The sequence below is a fragment of the Schistocerca gregaria genome, chromosome 2, assembly GCF_023897955.1.
Source record: "Schistocerca gregaria isolate iqSchGreg1 chromosome 2, iqSchGreg1.2, whole genome shotgun sequence".
Lineage (NCBI taxonomy): Eukaryota > Metazoa > Arthropoda > Insecta > Orthoptera > Acrididae > Schistocerca > Schistocerca gregaria.
Window position 1 is genome coordinate 802574565 of NC_064921.1, and position 20833 is coordinate 802595397.

At 45.7% G+C, this 20833-nt stretch overlaps 1 protein-coding gene across 1 annotated transcript in view; it reads right to left on the reverse strand.

The window, feature by feature from the left end:
- Window positions 1-20833, reverse strand: part of LOC126335078 (cysteine-rich protein 1-like) — a 138819-nt gene that overhangs the window by 76283 nt on the left and 41703 nt on the right. The gene's annotated exons all lie outside the window — the stretch shown is intronic.

Genomic DNA, 20833 nt, shown 5'->3' on the forward strand with positions numbered 1-20833 from the left:
GACTTTCTTTTGGCGGAAAACCAGGGCATTGCAGATATTTATAGAATGTCTACAGAGATCAGCGTCCAGAAGCACGGTAAGTCGTTGGGTGAGGCGTCTGTCAACATCGCAACAAGGCCGCGCAGTTCTGTCGGATCTCTCGCGTGCCGGCCGGCCGCACACAGCTGTGACTTCCGTAATATTGGAACGTGCGGACAGTCTCGTTCGAGGTGATCGAGGAATCGCAATCAGACACGGCGATAATGTTGAAAAATAGGGTTTTGTAGTCAAAAGAGTAGGGAATAATGCGGTATATTGGATTCCTGAATGAAACCAAGCTGCTTACAGAAAAAAAAATGTTGAATGGCTTATTGAACGTCCCTCGTAGAGTGGACCAAAACAAGAAAATCAAAAGTCCGGTAAACATGGACTCTAAAATGAATATCTCAAAAGCTATGAGGACTTGTTCACTAGAGGAGATGCACTTCACAGTACCGAAGATGAACAATACGTGTTATACTTGCTGTGACAGCGAGAGATTTAATAGCAGGGCTTGCAAAACCGGCAGCCGACATTCACGGAGAAGCTACGGGACTTTTAAAGAGTGTCATCAGTTGCGCCTTTGCGTAACCTAAGTGCGTCGGCTCGCCCTGACATTAAGGCAACCCGCCGCGCTGGCGCCTGGCTACCGGGAGCGGCGGACGGAGAGAGTGGCGGTCCGCTTTGGCCGATGACGGGGCTGGCGGTGACGTCACCGCCGCCACAGGCGCTCCTGCTGACCCAGAAGCGGCGAGGCGTGCCAGATCATCGGAACGCCAGCACCTGCATGCTCTGGCCTATCTCATCTTCTCGAGAACGCACATACTTCCACGACGATCCGTGAAATTCAGATCTGTTTGTTTTCTTCGATGCAATCGGCCCACGCTCACACACTCGAAACATCGACTGCGAGAAACTGACAAGTTTAGTCCAAGGAAGAAGTAGTCTGTGGCATCCAGAGAATGAAACATGTCATAATCAGGACATAGTTCTAAACTGAAGCTTTATTCGAAAGCACAAGTAGGCAAAATATTTATTGGAAATTGTAGGAGTAAATTATAACCACAAAAATAATTAGGGGGACATTAGCTGTCTACGAATTATCAGTACTGGTTACTGAAGTTTTTATGTTAGCAGGGTACTGATTCTGTTATTTAAGGTGGTTTGCAAATGTGGTGTGCATGTTTCCACTTTTGATGTTCAGAGTATATTATTCTAAAATTTCACAAAATAATATGGCTCTGACCACTATGGGACTTAACATCTGAGGTCATGAGTCCTCTACAACTTAGAACTACTTAAACCTAACTAACCTAAGGACATCACACACATCCATGCCCGAGGCAGGATTCGAACCTGCGACCGTAGCAGTCGCGTGGATCCAGACTGAAGCGCCTAGAACCGCTCGGCCACACCGGCCGGCGGTTGTCTTTCACACATATGCTGAATACAGTCATTGAAGTTTAGCTCTCATATGTCTGTTTTGCTGAATTTATTTGAAGTTGCGCAGAATGTTTCTAACATTGCTTATCAAGGTCACCACGAATCATCTCGAGTGGGTAACAGGTTTCTTCCTTCATTTCATACTTTCGTAAAACTTGTCTCATTATTCCAATAACTGAGAAAAGTTCTTTTCGAAACAGGTATAGCTCATCCAGATGCATTCGCCTTCTTTTTAATGACAAAAGTCGCAATGTACCACTCCTCTCCAAGCACGCAGGTGTCGTAGCATCCACCCCGCCCGAGGTGATTGTTAGAACAGGTTCCAACTGACAGAGTTGCGCTCCACCAAAGCTACTGATCGGTAGTTTTGGTACAGCAACATAAATGACGTAGTAAACGGTAGGTTACCGGTAGTATTGGTAGAGAAAGAAACATAAATGAATGTGTGAGATAGAAACTGGAATCTGACAACTTTTCCTTGTTTTTTGTTTGTTTGTTTTGCCCATAATTAGAACCGCACATCATTCAGTATTAGTGCAGTTGTGTATTTTATATCCTCACAAAACATAATTTCTATTTTATAAGTACTAAAAATTAGTTTATCGCATAGCTTTGGCGCTTTTATGTAACCAAAGCAATTACTTTTGATGCAGGTACCATTTATATGCACAAAAATAAAAATCTAGAAAATTATTCTTGTCTCAAAAGAACGTTCTTCATCATGATCAAAGGTACGAATTTCCTATTATTAATTTGAATTAAACATTGACAATTTCAATTTTGCTATTAATGCTGTTTATTTTTAAGTCACAGACAGAAGGGTAACTGTGCAGAACAGAAATGTTATGTAGATTATTTGGCAATTTATATATCTTCACTCTGTTTCTAGACGGTTCACGGCTGCCCGGTTCTACGGCAATACAGTAAGAGACTGATCGCAAACGCAAACAAACGCGATCGAAATGAGGTAACCAGTCGAAAGGAGTCACTCTGAACACAGCCTAACGTCTAGGGAGTAATAGCGTATTTCACATACGGCGTGAAGAACACTATGGCATCGCTCTGGAATCCCAGTATCGGAACAGCAGCTTTCCGTTGCTACATACGCCCTCTGACCTTGGCAGCTATAGTATCGGTTTTAGCCGAACTAGACGAGGCCTTCGGAAAGTGTTCCTGAAAGTCGTTGATCCATTTAGCACTTTATAATGGTGTGTTAGTGTATGGCTGAGGTAGTGGCACAATAACTATCGTTTATAGCTTACAAGAATGTTGTGCCTCGCACTGACAATGTGTCATTAAAATGGGGCTGCACTAAAACGCGGTATAAACTTATACTGTGACCACCTGGTCTGTTCCCCTGCTGACTCGCATTTACGTACGATCGTATATATACTGATTTTTCGTTCTTTTCAGTAGCGTGTGTAACGTACAAGTTTCGCTGGAGCCTTTTGGCAAGGAAAGACCGAATTATTTGACCGATGCCTTGGTCTGAAAGTCATACGGTTGGTGACGAATAAACGACAGCTTGCAACAGCGTTGTTGGCAGGTTGTGAGGTTGTATGTGGCATACCGCTTGTACTTTCCCGTTGGAAGGATTGCATCCTCTCTGTCGCACACTTCCAGATAGAAAGTTAACGATGACTAGCAAGCAGTCGATGACTGTCTTCATCATCTGCAGCAACTTGACATTACTGGATAAAGGCCTCTTCTAACTTATCCATGCACTCGCGATAAGCTTTTCGCCAGAAAAACACAACTACTTATCTTATCTGGTGAATTTCTCCAGATAAGCCTGTACTTTCCCCGGACGTGCTCAAGCGGTGTCTCACCACCGAAGAGACGCCGCCATATGTTCACAAACATATCTGACATATTTTTGAACGATATCGTCCTCAAAAGCAAATTGTAGCAGTCTACGCATTCGTTTAAAATGAAACAAAGATTTCACACAGCCAGGTTCCATGTAGATGACTGACCACCTGTCATGGTCATAGGTCTTTCTGGCGCAAGTTTGATGGATGTGACTTGGTTCGAAATTGCTATGCAACAGTGTGTTCAAATGGCTCTGAGCACTACGGGACTTAACATCTATGGTCATCAGTCCCCTAGAACTCAGAACTACTTAAACCTAACTAACCTAAGAACACCACACAACACCCAGTCATCACGAAGCAGAGAAAATCCCTGACCCCGCTTGGAATCGAACCCGGGAACCCGGGCGCGGGAAGCGACCATGAGCTGCGGACGAACATTGTGTATTTCACCCTTAATATATACCGCTTTCATAGCTTTTCCTCGACAGTTGCTTGCCCAAGTAACGATGTTTATAGGACAATTTCCAGTAGAAGATCATTGTCTGTAAACGGTAGATGTAAAGTCCTAGAGAATGTGCTGTCGTAATTCACTTTCTGTGGCTCTTACATGTGTGTTCAGAGAACAGTTTTTTATTGACTGTGATTTTCTGAGTGTCTTTTACGAACGGTTTCTGTCTGATAATGTTACTAAAAGTAATGTGGAAGTCGGTTTTAACACATTTTGTGTCATCCGTGACTCTAGCAATTTACCTCAACTTCATGCCGCGCGCTACTTAGCTCTGCAAGTGCAAACATACCTAAATTGATCTACGTGTTTTATTTCTACAGGACGCAATCGTTATAGAAGGCTACACAGCGTCTTTCACAATTTTTTCGAGACAAAAAATCAGAGCATGAAGTTACAAGTTCTCAAAGATAATTAATGCATCTGTGCTTCGAAGCACCTCACTTTCGTAAGACGCAATTTATAAAAAGAAAACTACCAAATACGGAATTTCATCTTCAGAACGATGCAGGGGAATACCGACTCGAGTCCTCCCTGGGACATGGGTGTGTGTGTCATTCTTAGTATAAATTAGGTTTAAGGTAGTTAAAGTAGTGTGTAAGTCTAAGGACCGATGACCTCAGCAGTTTGGTCCCTAAGGAATTTGCACACATTTGAACATTCGTGACGTCATTAGTTGTTCAGATAACTCATTTTTCTGAGTGTTCTGAGTGTCTTTTACGAACGGTTTCTGTCTGATATTGTTATTAAAAGTATTGTGGAAATCGGTTTTAACACATTTTGCGTCTTCCGTGACGTTGAAAGGTTTCCTTGTGGCACTGTCCTTCCGTTCTGTCCGGTATTTCATTGCAACAATTGCGTACTTTTACTATCATGTCGGCGTCATGTCACGGACTGCGCGGCCCCTCCCGCCGGAGGTTCGAGTCCTCCCTCTGGCATGGGTGTGTGTGTTGTTCTTAGCATAAATTAGTTTCAGTTAGTTTAAGTAATGTGTAAGTCAAGGGACCGATGACCTAAGCAGTTTGGTCCCTTAGGAATTCACACACATTTGAACAGTTTGAACTATCATGTCATAATTAGTCGTATCCTCTCTCACAATTCTTTCCGCGTTTTATTAATGTCTTCCTTTCTTTTGTTTATGATTTTTCTAATCGGCATTCTGTAAACGATGTACTGAATCTTTGCAAGATCTAGTAGCTTTAGCTCACTTGGTCCCACTGAACCCGATAAACAAATAAAATAAATGCGTATGACAAGGTTTGCACGTAACCAAGTTCGAAGGTAATAAGTTTTTCCGGTAAATTCTTCTAGAATGTAGACTGCACATGTTGGAAAATGATGTTGTACAGACATTTCTCAGTATTGCAGGTTGCCTTCTTCAGGGTATACAAAAGTAGCATTACATACGCCGGTCAAGGCAACCTGCAACACTGGCAGAAATGTTTACACATCATTCTACTTGACGACGCGGTCGTATAAGCCCAGGAATGCGAAACCATGAAACGGCTCAATTGCAGCGCAGGAGCAGTAGATCACGCACAGCAGATCAGGTCGCTGCTCGAAAGGACGCTACAGAACGTAAATCACACACGGCCCGCGACACTCTCGTGACAAACACGTCCAGATGCCGTGTGACCCTTGGCAGACCCTACAAATGCGGCCGCGTCGTCTTGTTTACGTTTATGCGACAGCTGTCACGTCACGTGGCGACCTAGCCTTCGCTCGGTTACCTCACCGCCAGCGAGGACAAACCAAGCCCAGCGAGGCGTAGCGAAGCCGCCTGCGCAACGGCCCGACAACACAGCGACTCTCTGACTCACTGCCGCCGCCACCGCCGCCCACACTTCGACAAGTGCCGACCCGCTCCACAAACAGCGCGGCCGCCCACTAGACCACCACAGCGGCCCGACCACCCACCACCACATTGTGCCGGATAAGAGCTCCGAATAAAATGTTAGTCACTCCACTAAGACCGTGAGATACAACGTTCTCAATATGGGCAAGAGGAAACTCTACAACTTTCCTCGGGTGTGTCTCACCCAGCTGAAGAATTGAAGATCATGTCCTGTAGAGGTAAAAAACTGCATAGATGTAGCTACGCTTCTGCTGTGACCGAGGGGTTCTAGGCGCTTCAGTCCGGAACCGCGCTGCTGCTACGGTCGCAGGTTCGAATCCCTCCTCGGGCATCGATGTGTGTGATGTCCTTAGGTTAGTTAGGATTAAGTAGTTCTAAGTCTAGGGGACTGATGAACTCAGACGGTAAGTCCCATAGTGCTCAGAGCCATTTGAACCATTTGAGCTACGCTTCAACCGCTATTCCAGGAGGAGGGATGGGATTGAGAACTGATTTAGCAGGTAGTCAAGAGGCTATAGGATGCCTATGTGTTAGCTGAACCAGGAACGTACGAAATTTGATCAGAAGTATCCCGATAGCTATAGTGGACAATCAAGGGTGTGACCGCCCTTCGCATTCGGGAGGACCACGGTTCAAATCTGCGTCTGGCCAATCTGATTTAGGTTTTCCGTGACTTCCTTAAATCGCTCCAGGCAAATGCCGGGATGGTTCCTTTGACAGGGCACAGCCGACTTCCTTCCCCGTCCTTCCCTAATCCGTTGAGACCGATGACCTCGCAGTCTGATCTCCTCCCCCAAAGCAACCCAACCCCCTCTACCTCATCAACGATACCATTACCAGAATTTAATATAAGTCACTACACGAGTGAAATGACAATTTTTTGTAATCGCTGTTATGGTCTTAAGGCCCAAGATTGGTTTCACGCAGCTCTCCACGCTACTCTTTCCTGTGCAAGCCTCTTCATCTCCGAGTAACTACTGCAATTTGCATCCTCCTGAATCTGCTTACTGTATTCATCCCTTGGTCTCCGTCTCTTCCATTTTTACCCTCCACGCTTCCTTCCAGAACTAAACTGGTGATCCCTTGATGCCTCAGATTGTGTTCTACCAACTGATCCCTTCTGATATTCAGGTTGTGCCACAAATTTCTTGTCTTCCAAATTCTATTCAGTAGCTCCTCATTAGTTACATGATCTACCCATCTACTCTTCAGCACTCTTCTGTAGTACCACATTTTCAAAGCCTCTATTCTCTTCTTGTCGGAACTGTTTATCGCCCATGTTTTACTTCCATACATGGCTACACTTCATACAAACACTTTCAGAAAAGACTTCCTCACACTTCGATCAATTTTTTGTATATCTTTAAATTATTTCAAAGATTCTTGTCCTATTCTCTCCTTATGACGTTGGTCAGTACTCAGACTCGTTTACCTTGTATTTCGTATGTTACCCGTCGACATGAGTGAGCTAAGAATTTAATGAAACTAAATGTAGAAACGAGAAGAGAACAGAAGTTTCTGAAATGGGTGCTACACAATAATGTGAAGGATTAGATGAGTAGATCGAGTACCTAATGGAGACATACTGAACGAATCGGAGAGGAAAATGCTCGACTCGGCTCAAAGAAGGGATGGGCTGATAGGAAACATTCTGAGGCTTCAAGGAATACTTAATTTGAAAATGACGGGAAGTGTGGGGAGTGAAAACTGCAAAGGAAAACCGAGACTCGACTGCAGCAGTCGTCCAGAATGAAGAGGCATGCAGTGGACAACCTGGAGGGGAAACACGCACTAAAGGAGTGTTAGGACCGAAGAACAGAACAACAACAACAACACTGTACAAATAAACTCGATGTGGCCGGGCGGTAATTCCAACCACACTCCCTCTGCACATAATAACATGACTTCATGACACAGTATTATAACATTCCTACAGTGTGAAAATCTCCTCCGTAGGAATCCACGTGAGTTCGGAGAAAACGATCGTGTGAAAGGCAGTTCACTCAGTAAGTCCACGAGACCCATAAAGTGGTAGATACAGGCGCCCGTGACGTTGCTTGTCTGCAGTAAGGCATTCGATACTGTTCCACACTGCCGCCTAATGAACAGAATACAAGCGTCCAGAACATCAGACCAACTTTGTGATTGGACTGGAGCATTTCTAGCAAACAGAACACAAAATGTCATTTTCAGTGGAGAGAAGTCTTCAGGCGTAAAAGTAACTTAGGGTGCAACTCCAGAGGATGTTATGTCTCCATTACGTTTCACACGCCTCGGTGGCCGTTCTAGGCGTTTCAGTCCGGAACCGCGAGACTGCTACTGTCAGGTTCGAATCCTGCCTCGGGTGTGGATGCGTGTGATGTCCTCAGGTTAGGTAGGTTTAAGTAGTTCTAAGTTCTAGGGGACTGATGACCTCAGATGTTAAGTCCCATAGTGCTCAGAGCCATTTCAACCATTTTTACTTTTCACAATATGTAGAAATGACAAAGTAGTCAACAGCAGAACTTTCATGAGGCTTTTCGCGGACGATGCTTTTCTACACAGGGAGATCGTGACGCTAGAAAACTGCAGCGAAAAGCAGGAAGAGCTGCAGAGGATCGACTCTTGCCACCGTGAGTGTCAGTTGGCCCTCAACACAAACAAATATAAAATATTGCGAATACATAGACGGACAGACCCACTATTGTATGATTACAGGATTGCAGAGCAATAGTTTACAAACCCTCGTCCGACCAGTTCTTGAATATTGTTCGTCAGTATCGGATTCGTACCAGATAGGATTGGTAGAGGAAATAAGAGTAGATCTAAAGGAGCCAAGCGCATTTCGTTACAGGTTCATACAGTAAGCACGAAAGCGTCACTCACATGATCAACCATCTTCAGGGGCAGACGCTGCAAGAGAGACATTCTGCACCTAGAACAGTCAACGAAATATTGCTTCCTCCTATGAGTATCAAGTGAAAAGATCACAAAGATAAAATCAGATATATTCGAGCGCACACGGAGACTTCCGGCAATTTTTCCCCGCACACTTTTGGCGGCCCAAACAAATTGGGTCGGTTGATTTGGGGGAGGGGCCAAACAGCGAGGTCATGGGATTAGGGAGGGATGGGGGAGGAACCCGGCCGCGCCCTTCAAAGGAATCATCCCGGAATTTGCCTGAAGCGATCTAGGAAAATCAAAAAAATGGTTCAAATGGCTCTGAGCACTATGGGACTTAACATCTGTGGTCATCAGTCCCCTAGAACTTAGAACTAATTAAACCTAACTAACCTAAGGACATCATACACATCCATGCCCGAGGCAGGACTCGAACCTGCGACCGCAGCAGTTGCGCAGTTCCGGACTGAGCGCCTGAACCGCTAGACCACCGCGGCCGGCTAGGGAAATCACGGGAAACCTAAATCAGGACGCGGGTTTAAACCGTCGTCCTCCCGAATGCGAGTCCAGTGTGCTAACTACTGCGCCACCTCGCTCGGTGCGACACAAACAGGGAAGGGGGGAAGTAGCAGCGGTGCACGAAGTACTCTCCGCCACACAACGCAAAGTGGCTTGTCGAGTATAGATGCAGCTGTAGATGCAGATATAACTTCTAGATGTAGATGCAACTCGTCCGGCATTGTTCTGTCTATTGAATAATGAAGTAATTCACATCCCTGACGGCTGACCGTGAGTCAGATGTTTTTCGGCTACAACAGCTTATCTTCAGTCGTCGACTGGCTATAAGACCAACCAATGACGCCAGCGAATTCATTGCTTGTGGACGGCCATTTTCGGAGATGATGACGTCCAGAAAATGTACGGGGGTTCTTCATATCGCACGTACCATTTTGGACACTTTGCGAGTCCTCGAGATTCCAGAGCGGCTCCGCGACAGGCAAAAGCGCCGTCCGCGCCGCGAAATGGCGCGCCCCCGCCTCCAGGCCCCCAGCCAGAAATTAGCCCCATCGTCTGTCCGCCCCTTTTATCACCCATTCACTGCGCCGGGCGGGGATTCCAATTTAAGCGGAATATTTCAGGTTTTTTGCCTCCCCCTCGCCTGATCTCCGTTCCTCCGTCGCTGCTCTCGCCCCTCCACTCTTCCGGTCCCCTCCCCTCGATGTCTGCCACCCCCCCTCCCCCGCCACCTTTTCAGCGAGCCTCTCAGGGAGCAGTAGTGCCAACCCCCGAACCTCACCCCCGTGTTGCGAATGTTAATTACGCCCAGTAATAGAAGAGAGAGGGGAGGAGGGAGAGGAGAGAAGGACAGGGCGCCATCGCCATCGCCGGCTGTTGTGTTGTTTTTGTGTGAGGGGGTGCGACCGGATGAAATGGAAAGATTAATTAACGCGTAATTATTTTTTGAGAACACGCGCGCCCCGGCAGGCAGGCAGCGCCACGCCGGCTAGCGCCGTCGGAGGAAACTAATTAACGCGGCTGCTAACGAAGTTTGCCAGGACCGTACAGCACATTGTCTTGTCACCGGCTAATTGACGATACGGCGAGGCGAGGCGCTGTGCTGGGGGGGGGGGGGGGGGGGGGTTGGGGCAGTCGCCACCTCGCCAACACCCCCACCCGCCGTCTTCCGACACGCTCCCGGAAACAGCACGCCCTCGCATCCCAAAAACACTCTTCTCCCGCGTCCTGACACTCAAGATGACGCAAGCACCCACCGTCTCGCTCGACCTGCAGGCAGCGCTGTGTGTAGACCAAAATGGCGTGGACAAACTCCTGCCCAACGAGCAACGCAGGATGTAACACAAAGCTACGGTCAAATTTTCAAGAAACATTCCCGTTACATTGTGGGTCCGGAAACGCGTATTTCCATGTTAGAGCTCATTTCCCACTTCTCTTTATGATCACATTTATCGTGCGCAACAAAAGTGTACCAGCATTATATGAAACGTTTTTTGACGAGAGGCAGTCAAATAAAAACTGAACACTCGCCACAATGGGAAGTGGAATGGTTCTGTTCAAAAGTAATCACCACACGCTTTAACACACTTATCTCACTGGGAGGCGAGACGGTTATTTCCTGTTTCGTAGAACGAGGTCGGTTTCTGGCGGATTCACAACCCACCCACTCTTGCCATTCCTCCTCCCACGGAGAACGATGTCCACACCTCTCTTCCTTGAAGTCACCAATGATGTTAAAATCACACGGTGAAAGATCCGAGCTGTACGGCGGGTGCTGCAGTTTTCCCCAACCAAATCGTTGAAGCGTAGCTCTCGTCCGACCGGCAGGCGTGCGCTTTGAATGATTCCTGGGCACTTTGTTTTTATGGTGAGTCGCAGTTTCTGCAAAGTGTCTCCAAAGGGCTGCTCAGATTCAACGGAAGAATCTTATGGAAATGTAACTAATCCATGAAAGAAGTGGCTTATAAGGCGCGTGTTCGACCAGTTCTTGAGTATTGTTCATCTACACTTTGTGATAAAAAGTATCCGGACAACCCAAAAATATACGTTTTTCATATTAGGTGCATTGTGCTGCCACCTAATGCCAGGTACTCCGTATCAGCGACCTCAGTAGTCATTAGACATCGTGAGAGAGCAGAATGGGGCGCTCTGTGGAACTCACGGACTTCAAACGTGGTCTGGTGATTGGGTATCACTTGTGTCAGACGTCTGTACGCGAGATGTCCACACTCCTAAACATCCCTAGGACCAATGTTTCCGAAGTGAAGAAAAAAGGTGAAGGGACACGTACAGAACAAAAGCGTACAGGCCGACCTCGTCTGTTGACCGACAGTTGAAGAAGGTCGTAATGTGTAATATGCAGACATCTATCCAGACCATCACACAGGAATTCCAAACTGCATAAGGATTCACTGCAAGTACTATGACAGTTAGGCGGAAGGTGAGAAAACTTGGCTTTCATGGTCGAACGGCTGCTCATAAGCCACACATCACGCTAGTAAATGCCGAACGTCGCCTCGCTTGGTGTACGCAGCGTAAACATTGGACGATTGAACAGTGGAAAAATGTTGTGTGGAGTGACGAAACACGATACACAATGTGGTGATCCGGTGGCAGGGTATGGGTATGGCGAATGCCCGTGAACGTCATCTGCCAGCGTGTGTAGTGCCAACAGTAAAATTCGGAGGCCAAGATGTTATAGTGTGGTGGTGTTTTTCAAGGAAGGGGCCTGTAACCCTTGTTGTTTTGCGTGGCACTATCACAGCACAAGCCTACACTGATGTTTTAAGCACGTTCTTGCCTCCCACTGTTGAAGAGCAATTCGGGGATGGCGAGTGCATCTTTTAACACGATTGAGACCTGTTCATAATGCACAGACTGTGTCGGAGTGGTTACACGACAATAGCATCCCTGTAATGGACTGCCCTGCACAGAGGTCTGACCTGATTCCTATGGAACACCTTTGGGATGTTTTGGAATGCCGAGTTCGTGCCAGGCCTCACTGACCGACATCGATACCTTTCCTCAGTACAGAACTCCCTAAAGAATGGGCTCCGATTCCCCAAGAAACCTTCCAGCACCTGATTGAACGTATGCCTGCGAGAGTAGAAGCTCTCATCAAGGCTAAGGGTGTGTCAACACCATATTGAATTCCAGCATTGCGGATGGAGGGCGCCACGAATTTGTAAGTCATTTTCAGCCAGGTGTCCGGAAACTATTGATCACATAGTGTATCTGGGATCCCTATCAGGTAGGACTCATAGAGGAGGAGGTAGGACTGATAGAGGAGGTACAGAAGATCCAACGAAGAGCGGCGCATTTCGTCACGGGATCGTTAAGCTGACGAGAGAGCGTTACGGTGATGCTAATCAACCTCCACTGGGAGACGTTACTAGAGAGGCGTTGTGACATATTACTTCCCCCCAGATACACCTCGAGTACTGACCACGAGAAGAAAATTCGAAAAGTTAGAGCCTATACAGAGGCTTACCGAAAATCAGTCTTCCCACGCACTATTCGCGAGTGGAACAGTGTTAGAGTGATCAGACAGTGGTACCTAAAGTACCCTCCGCCAGACACCATTAGGTGACTTGCGGACTACAATGTAGATGTAGATGGTCGTTCCACGCTCGAGGAACTCGACGAGCAGAGGAAGCATCCTGTTGCCCCCACTCTGCAAACCGCCAATCGGACAAACGCAATGCTTCTGCAATTGGGTGGGAAACACTGTAACATCCTCCGTACAGCCCGTATCTTTCGCCGTATGATTTTCACATCTTTGGAGGCCTGAAGAAAGACATGCGTGGACGTCGGTTTCAGTCGGACGAGGTGCAGCTGAAGATACGTCAGGGGCCGACCACGTTCTACGGAACAGGAACTGATCGTCCCGTCACCCAGTGGGACAAATGTCTAAACAGGTGTGGTGATTACATTTCAATGGAACTATTCCATGGTGCAGTTGCGGCGGGTGTTCGAAGGAGGAGGAGGAGAGTCGTGTTTAACGTCCCGTCGGCAACGAGGTCATCAGAGACGGAGCACAAGCTCAGGAGCCATCTTGACATTTGCCTTAAGCAATTTAGGGAAATCGGGGAATACCTGAATCAGGATGGCCGCACGCGAGATTGAGCCATCGTCCTCCCGAATGTGAGTCCAGTATGCTAACCACTGCGCTACCTTGCTCGGTGCGGGTGTTCGGTTTTCATATGACTGTCGCATATACATGGAATGTTCGAACTATCTTCTTGGTGATGTTTGGTTAGTACAGTACAGCAAGTTGTAATTCTTAGGTTCGCTGCCAGTGTTTCTTTTTCCATTGTTCACATGTGACTCGTTTCATTGCTTGTGTTAACATGTGGTTAAAATCATTGCGCTACTAGCATAAAGCACGTAGCGTCAACAAGCTGATCACGGAGTCTGCTTTCCGGTACAGTACAATGGAGGTGTACTCAAACGTGGGTTCGGCAGATGGCCATTTGTTGTACGGATTAGCAGGTGGTAATGGCCGTCGTGCTCAAAGTTTGTATCGCGAGAAACTGAAGACCAAATGAAGTTTGAGTCTGCTACTCTAGACTATGGGAGGCCTAGAAGGGCTAGAACACCTCAGTTGGAGGAGACACTTCTTCATGCAGTTGACAACCCTGGTGTCAGCGTAAGACAATTATTTCCAACAAGTTATCCTGCCCACGTGACTGACTGGAGAATGCCACATGAGAACCTGGTGGGTCCGCACCACGTGCAGCGTTTGCCGCCACTGTCACCAACTGATTTTCGTTCTCAAAATGGTTCATCCCACAATATTTCAACCCTCAATTGAGTGCAAGTGTGCTTTCAAGGATGAGGCTTCGCTGAGAAGTACGTGATTAATGTGTTGAAGAGTTGTAGAAACTGAGATCGTAACATGGAAAATAAAACGTTCAAATCCCGAATGGAACGGGAAGCAGCGGTAATACATGGCGTACCATCTGATATGCACTTCACACTGCTTTGCAGAGTATAAGATGCAGTGGTTTCCACGCCGTCGCTATACACGGCGAGTCAGGACGAAAGGTACATGTTTTGAGGGGTGATAGTATTGGCGAATCTGGATGAAAAGCTTCAAATGAACGTATGCCCCTTTCTTTAACAGTATCCCCATATAGCTGTTTGATACTCACAGGCGTCAGTCGCATGTCCTTCTTCACCAGCAGTGACATGCGAATGCAACCAAAGCGACATCAGACTACAAAGTGTTTTTTAATGACCCGTTCAATGCGCACTACACTTGTGCATGGTGGAGCAACGAGTCGTGCAAGTGTACACATTGTTTACCTCACGTCTCAGTGCCACTGAACTATACGAGCACGCTACTACTGCACGTGGCCTTCCGTTATGGGAAACACGCGATGATGTTTCAGTAAACAAGTCCAGCGGTGACAAAGGAAAGCGCATCGCACTGTGAACGAGTTTAAAACAATTGTGCACGCACTGCGACGTGGTCCCAGCGTGTCCTCGTGAAATGACACGATGAAACCTCACGACAATCCGGCCGAAGCGGCCTCGTCCCCACGTGCAATACTATTGTAGTCGACTAATACTACATTGTTGCTGCGTGCACGCTCAAAACAGTACGAGTCAGTGTAGTAAAAATGTCACAGGTCTTCCACACATGCGGAATATGGTGACATGATTTCGTTTACGAGTTATGCAATGGGGAGTCCAGAGCCGCTGTTCGCGAATACGACCGACGATTTCGTATACGCACGAGTTCCGGATACCAGGGTATTAAGCAGGGCGTTTGACAGACTGCGTAAGCGTAGTGTGCTTCCCAGGGTACATATTGTATCCGAATGTCACGTCCAACAAGATCTCAGTGAAGTTGAGAACATTCTCGAAATGGGAAAACGAAGCGCAACTACCAGCTCCAGACGAATTGCTGTATAGCTTGGTATTCCACCAACACGAGTGATGATCATAGTGCATGAGCAGAGTCTGCATCCATCGGCAGAGTGTTAAACATCTGCATGTAGCAGATGATGCACAAACGAAAAGAATTCTACAATGTTACTTATAAATCCGTCTTGATTGCCAAACTGTTTATTCACATGACCGGTTTCGGTTCCTCTAGAACCAACTTCAGATCTGCAATTTCGGTTACAGGAGTGCTGTGTGTGGACGGAGTACTCGTGTAACCGAAATTCCAGATCTGAAGATGGTTCTAGAGGAACCGAAACCGGTCATGTGAATAAACATTTTGGCAATCAAGACGGATTTATAAGTAAGACTGTAAAACTACTGTTTGCGGTTATACCATCAGACATTATGTCTGTTTTTGCAAAGAAAAGAATTGTGTCAATGGACCATTGGCAATGAACGCTGTATTCCACGTATTCTGTTCCAACTGAGTACGGTATCTTGATTTCCCTCAAAATGTGTTAGCAGAATACCTGAAGAATATTCCTTTGGAAACACGACGTCATACGTACTTACTGCACGACGGAGCTCCTGCACATTCCGTACGGCCAGTGACACAGTACAGTACGTACACCATGCATCGGTCGCCGTGGAGTGATTTTTTGGCCACCGATGTCATCCGATCTCACTCCATTACATTAGTGTTTAAGGGATTGGCTGAAGAGCGAAGTCTACAAGCGCAGAATGGACACAATGGAGGAACTTGTCGCTCGTGGTTTATATGGGTGTGCTCAAATAAAGGACCGCAAGAATGACCTCAAATCAGTAAGACAGCAGCTATCTAAAAGGGCTGCAAAATGTGTTACTGTTGACGGTGGACTTTTCGATCACCGTCCATGTACACAACTTAAAAAAAGCATTAGATCTCAATGTTTCATTTTCCATCACTTGCATTTGTCATGCTCCCCATTGTTTTCATTACTTTCCTCAGAAACTGTGAAGAACATGACATACGCTCATACGACGTTTTGTGTTCAGACTCAGTAATACTATCACCCTAAAGGCATGCTCCTGACTCACTCTGTATTCGCAACAGGTCGAGTTTCACTGTTCACGGTACAGATGAAGATTATCGATTATCGCGCATCGTAGGCGAAATTACGGCGACACGGCGGGAGGTAGGGCAGAGGGCGGCCGTGGGACTGACATGGCGGGCCTTCGCTATTCCAGGACGCAGCGCTCCCGTGACGTCACTGCGTGGCGGCATCATCAACAACGCACGACACGACACGGCATTACTCAGCGCACGCCGACGCCTGCCTACTATCCGGTTCTCACCGTCTGAGAATCCGGCGGGTTGTCTCACCGCTATTTTTGTTCTCTACTGCGAGTTCTGTGTCATACACAATACTCCAGCAACTCTTGGGTTGCGTTTATTTCACATCTTAATCCGGCAAGAACTAACCGATGCGCGAAAACCTTCCTTCTCAGTAGACACATAGCTGCGTTGCACAGTGTTTGAGGCATTCGATTAACAGTTGGTGTCAAATCCACGCGTGGCCATCCACATTTAGATTTTCCAGAAAACTGATAAAGAAGAATTCTAGATTTTCCGTAAAACTGATAAAGATGAATGTTGGGGTTGTTTCTTGCCCTGTCCGAGCTTGTGCTCCGCCCCTAATGCCCTTGACGGCGAAAAGATTGAACTCTAATCTTCCTACCGCTCCCTCCTTTGTTCCTTCCTTCGTACTCAATACACAGGATGTTTATTTTAACTTGTAACGTATAAATATCTCGAAAGACACACGTCGTATGAAAAACATGTTCCAGATGAAAAGTTAATATCTGCAAGGTTATTTGTCTGAGGTGGAACTAGCGACCTCCTATCCCATTCCACTCGCCCTCCCCTCCTCCATGGGAGCCAACTTCCAGTTTTCGAATTGTAACTCTCCATTTTTATTGCAGAATCGGATTCTAAGCCAGAAAATACCTAGAGATTACTCAAAATATTATTTTCTATTGGTGATAGATGACGCTGTATTCGACAACATCCAGTTTTTCCGGTAATTAAGAAACGGCTCATTTGACTCTAAACAGTACACATCATTATTAAAAATTTAATTTATTTTTGCAAATTTAATGACGCGTTAGAGCTTTTACAGAGGCATTTGAAAGGTTGTAAATCAGCTACATTTAACGTAATGTAGTTTCCTCTTCCCTTCGGGATTGATTTCGATGATCTCCGTGTGTTCTTCTATCCAACTGCCGTAATTCTCGCGTCAATTAAAGCGGCATCGCCGGGTGGTCTAGGGCGCTGCAGTCATGGGCTGTGCGTCTGGTCCCGGCGGAGGTTCGAGTCCTCCTCGGGCTTGGGTGTGTGTGTTTGTGCTTAGGATAATTTAGGTTAAGTAGTGTGTAAGCTTAGGGACTGATGACCTTAGCAGATAAGTCCCATAAGATTTCACACACACACAAAGCGGCATCAACCACGAATGGAAAAAAAAAAAAATGTTTCGGCCTAACCCTAGGTATTTTCTGCCGTAGAATGGGAATCTGCATTGAAAAAAAAGGGGGGGGGGGTGTTTACAGAACAGACAGATGTCACCACTGAAAATATTAACTTTCCATCTGGATCTTTTTTTTTCATAAGATGTGTGTGTAAGTTTTTCTAAGTTAAAACAAACGCCTTGCATACAAACGATTTACCAGGCAGGATTAGCATCAATCACACTGTTCGCTAAGTATGCTGCAGTCTATAGGTAAAGTCGTCACTAGTTGATCGTAAGGAAATACACAACTACTTCGACATTATTTCAACTACTCCACTGAATGACATGAAACTGCATACAAAACTCTGCTACAATCCATTCAAGAGCTGTGTTCCATCGTCCGTAGACTTTATCGACTAGGCATGACAACAGACAACCGGCCGCTGTGGAAGAGCGGTTGTAGGGGCTTCATTCCGGAACCGAGCTGCTACTACGGTCGAAAGTTCGAATCCTGCCTTGGGCATGGATGTTAGGTTTAAGTAGTTCTAAGTCTAGGGGACTGATGCCGACAGATTTCAAGTCCCATAGTGCCTAGAGCCATTTGAACCATTTGACAACAGACAGCGATGATGGTCGGACTCAAAAGTGATTGTTCAGTTGAACTTAAATGGTGATTCTTCGGAAAGTCCAAGATTTCGGATACATTTTGACAACCGGTATTTGAAGAAGACTGATTACAGTACGGCCTTCGTACTGTATCTCACGTACGGATCATTGAGATTAAGATAAGAGAGATAATGCGATTACCCAAGCATATAGATAGCCATTTTCCCTCGCTCTATACACGAAGAAAACAAGACACGATGTGGTTAAACACCTGCACGTGGTACTCTTTTGCCGCGTACTGTTGTACAGCGTGTGCGTAGATGTAGCGAAAACTGGCATATTATATTATAATTTGAACAAGGTGATATTTTTAACAGTTCAGTATTCTGTACCAGTAAGATCATTATAACGACTGCTTGGATTTAATAAGAATCGGAAGTTATCCAGTAGCCTTCCACAGCAAATAGACATCCTGGCGCGAGGAACATTATTCCCAGGGACTGTGCAGGAGGAGGTCAGCCATACTGGAAGCAGGGCTTTGCCACCGTAGTTCTCCAAAACAAAAACCCTCCAGCGCTCGCTAGTTCGCTGCAAGGGAGTGACAATAAAAACGTAAGGCGAACAGTTATTCTCAACTTTTTATGCGGAATCGGCACTCAATCAAGAACACGCTAACCGCTGTCAGGTAAAACGCAAAGTAACATTCTGAGTGGTAATTCGTCAGTTAAATCGGTTGAAGTGATACGGAATGAATTCATAACCAAAAGAACCAGCTAATCTGGTACTATTTGTTTAGATTTTGTTTCTGTTGAATGAAGTTTTGCTTGCTCTTTCTGATGCCTTTTCTAAATATCGGATAGAGAAACTGTCGTTTCTTGTAGTATGGCGTCTACAGGTTGTGGAGCGATATCTCGCTACTGATACATCTTTTACGTGAATTGCTTTGAGTAAAGTAGTGTGGGTAAGAACAGCACGATCAACAAATGACTGGCGTCCAATGCATACCAACTCTCAATGCGTGTGGCGCCTTTGGACGTTCAAAAAGATAACAGTGAAGCAGGAGAAAGTGTGAAAAATAGTGCATATGATTATATGCCACAAAATACACCAAGCATTCATAATACGACAAATAAACGTAAGCACAGAGCATCAACTAATATGCGTTTATCTCGCATAAAAATAATGACATATTAGGGTCTGTACAGAGGCACATGCTGATGGCTAAAGGAATGGTAGAGAATATCGCTAAATTTTGTTGCGAAGTAATGCGCGCAATGCGCTATTCAGTGGCTTGCAGAGCAACGGATGATTCAACTGCACTACCACTGGATTTTAAGCAAACCCGCAACGCCTTGAAATATCATGCGCAAGATTTTTCTAGTCTCTCGCTAGCTATGTCCAAACTATTAGTCCTACAGAAAAAAAATGAATAGGACATTTCTGTAGGAAATTTAATGTAGGTAAATGTTGTACTGCGGTATAAAACTGACATTCAAACGCGTTTTTCTTGAATAACTCGAAAACCGTGTCTCCTAGTGAAACGTATCCCAGTACAAAATTTGAGTATATTAAATTTTCTACAGAAATTCCGGGTTAATTTTTTCTGTATCACAAACAGTTTGGGTGTAACGAGCGAGAGAGCATGAAAATCTTGCACATGATATTCGAGGGCGTTCCGGGTTGCATAAAACCGTTTGGAAGGGGCAGCTGTATTACCCTGTCTATACAGGGTGTTTCAAAAATACTTTCACAAACTTTGGGGGACAGATTTCTTACACCAATACAAGAAAACATGTCTCTGAACATGGGTTCCAAAATGCGTACCTTGTTATGAGTATTTGTTGAGTAGAAGAGGCGAGTTTCACAATAACGAGGATGAAGAACTACTCGTATCTCTCGAGGTAAGCACTGAAGGTCACATGTTTACTTCACATTTTTTTTGTTTTAGTGTAAGGAACCTCTCCACCGAATACTGAAATGAATCAAATCAGCTGTCACCAAAATTTTCAACCACTCGCTAACACCCCCCCCCCCCTCCCCGAAAAAAATCGGCTCTGTCCTCCCCCCCCCCCCTCTCTCTCACTAATACACACACGTACGGTATAAACATCATAAATAGAAGGTAGTCTCGACATATACTTCGTTAGGTTGGCAACAAATAGGTAAACATACCAAAGAAGATAAAACACGTAATGGAGTCGCAATATTTACGTTGTGAAAAACGGTGTACGACGAAATAGTTGTGTCGAGTGACAAAAGAACAACAGTACACCACAAATAAGAGAAGAGTGAGAAACATGGTGAACAGAGTGTGGAAGGCGAGAACACAAAGATGTGATTATACAGCACTGATAAAAGTGGTAGTGCACCTCCATACCAGATGTGAGGAAACACAGATTAGCAAATCGTTAATTTTTTTTTACAAAAAAAATCGCGAAGTGAACTGTTTAAGAATCTAAAACTAACAAAACTGTATCGTTATAAATCCCAATGATGATGCCTTAGAACAGGAGCAGACGAAACGCGCATGGGATTAATAAAGTAACTAGCACCAAGAAAAGGCAATTTTATTTACAAAACGAGTATAAGTAACCTGTCCCCAAAGTTTGTAAAAGTATTTTTGAAATACCCTTCATACTGGGTGCTTCAAAGTCTTTGCATCAAACTTCAAGTGGTCTTAGATCACGTTATGCAGAACAGCTTTTGTTAGAGACGGAATCTTAGCTGAGGTGTCCCACGACACTACGTGTCTTTTTATTAAATTCTCCGGCCCTGGGACGACACATTCCATCGAATTACCAGGGTCTGCTAACCAAGA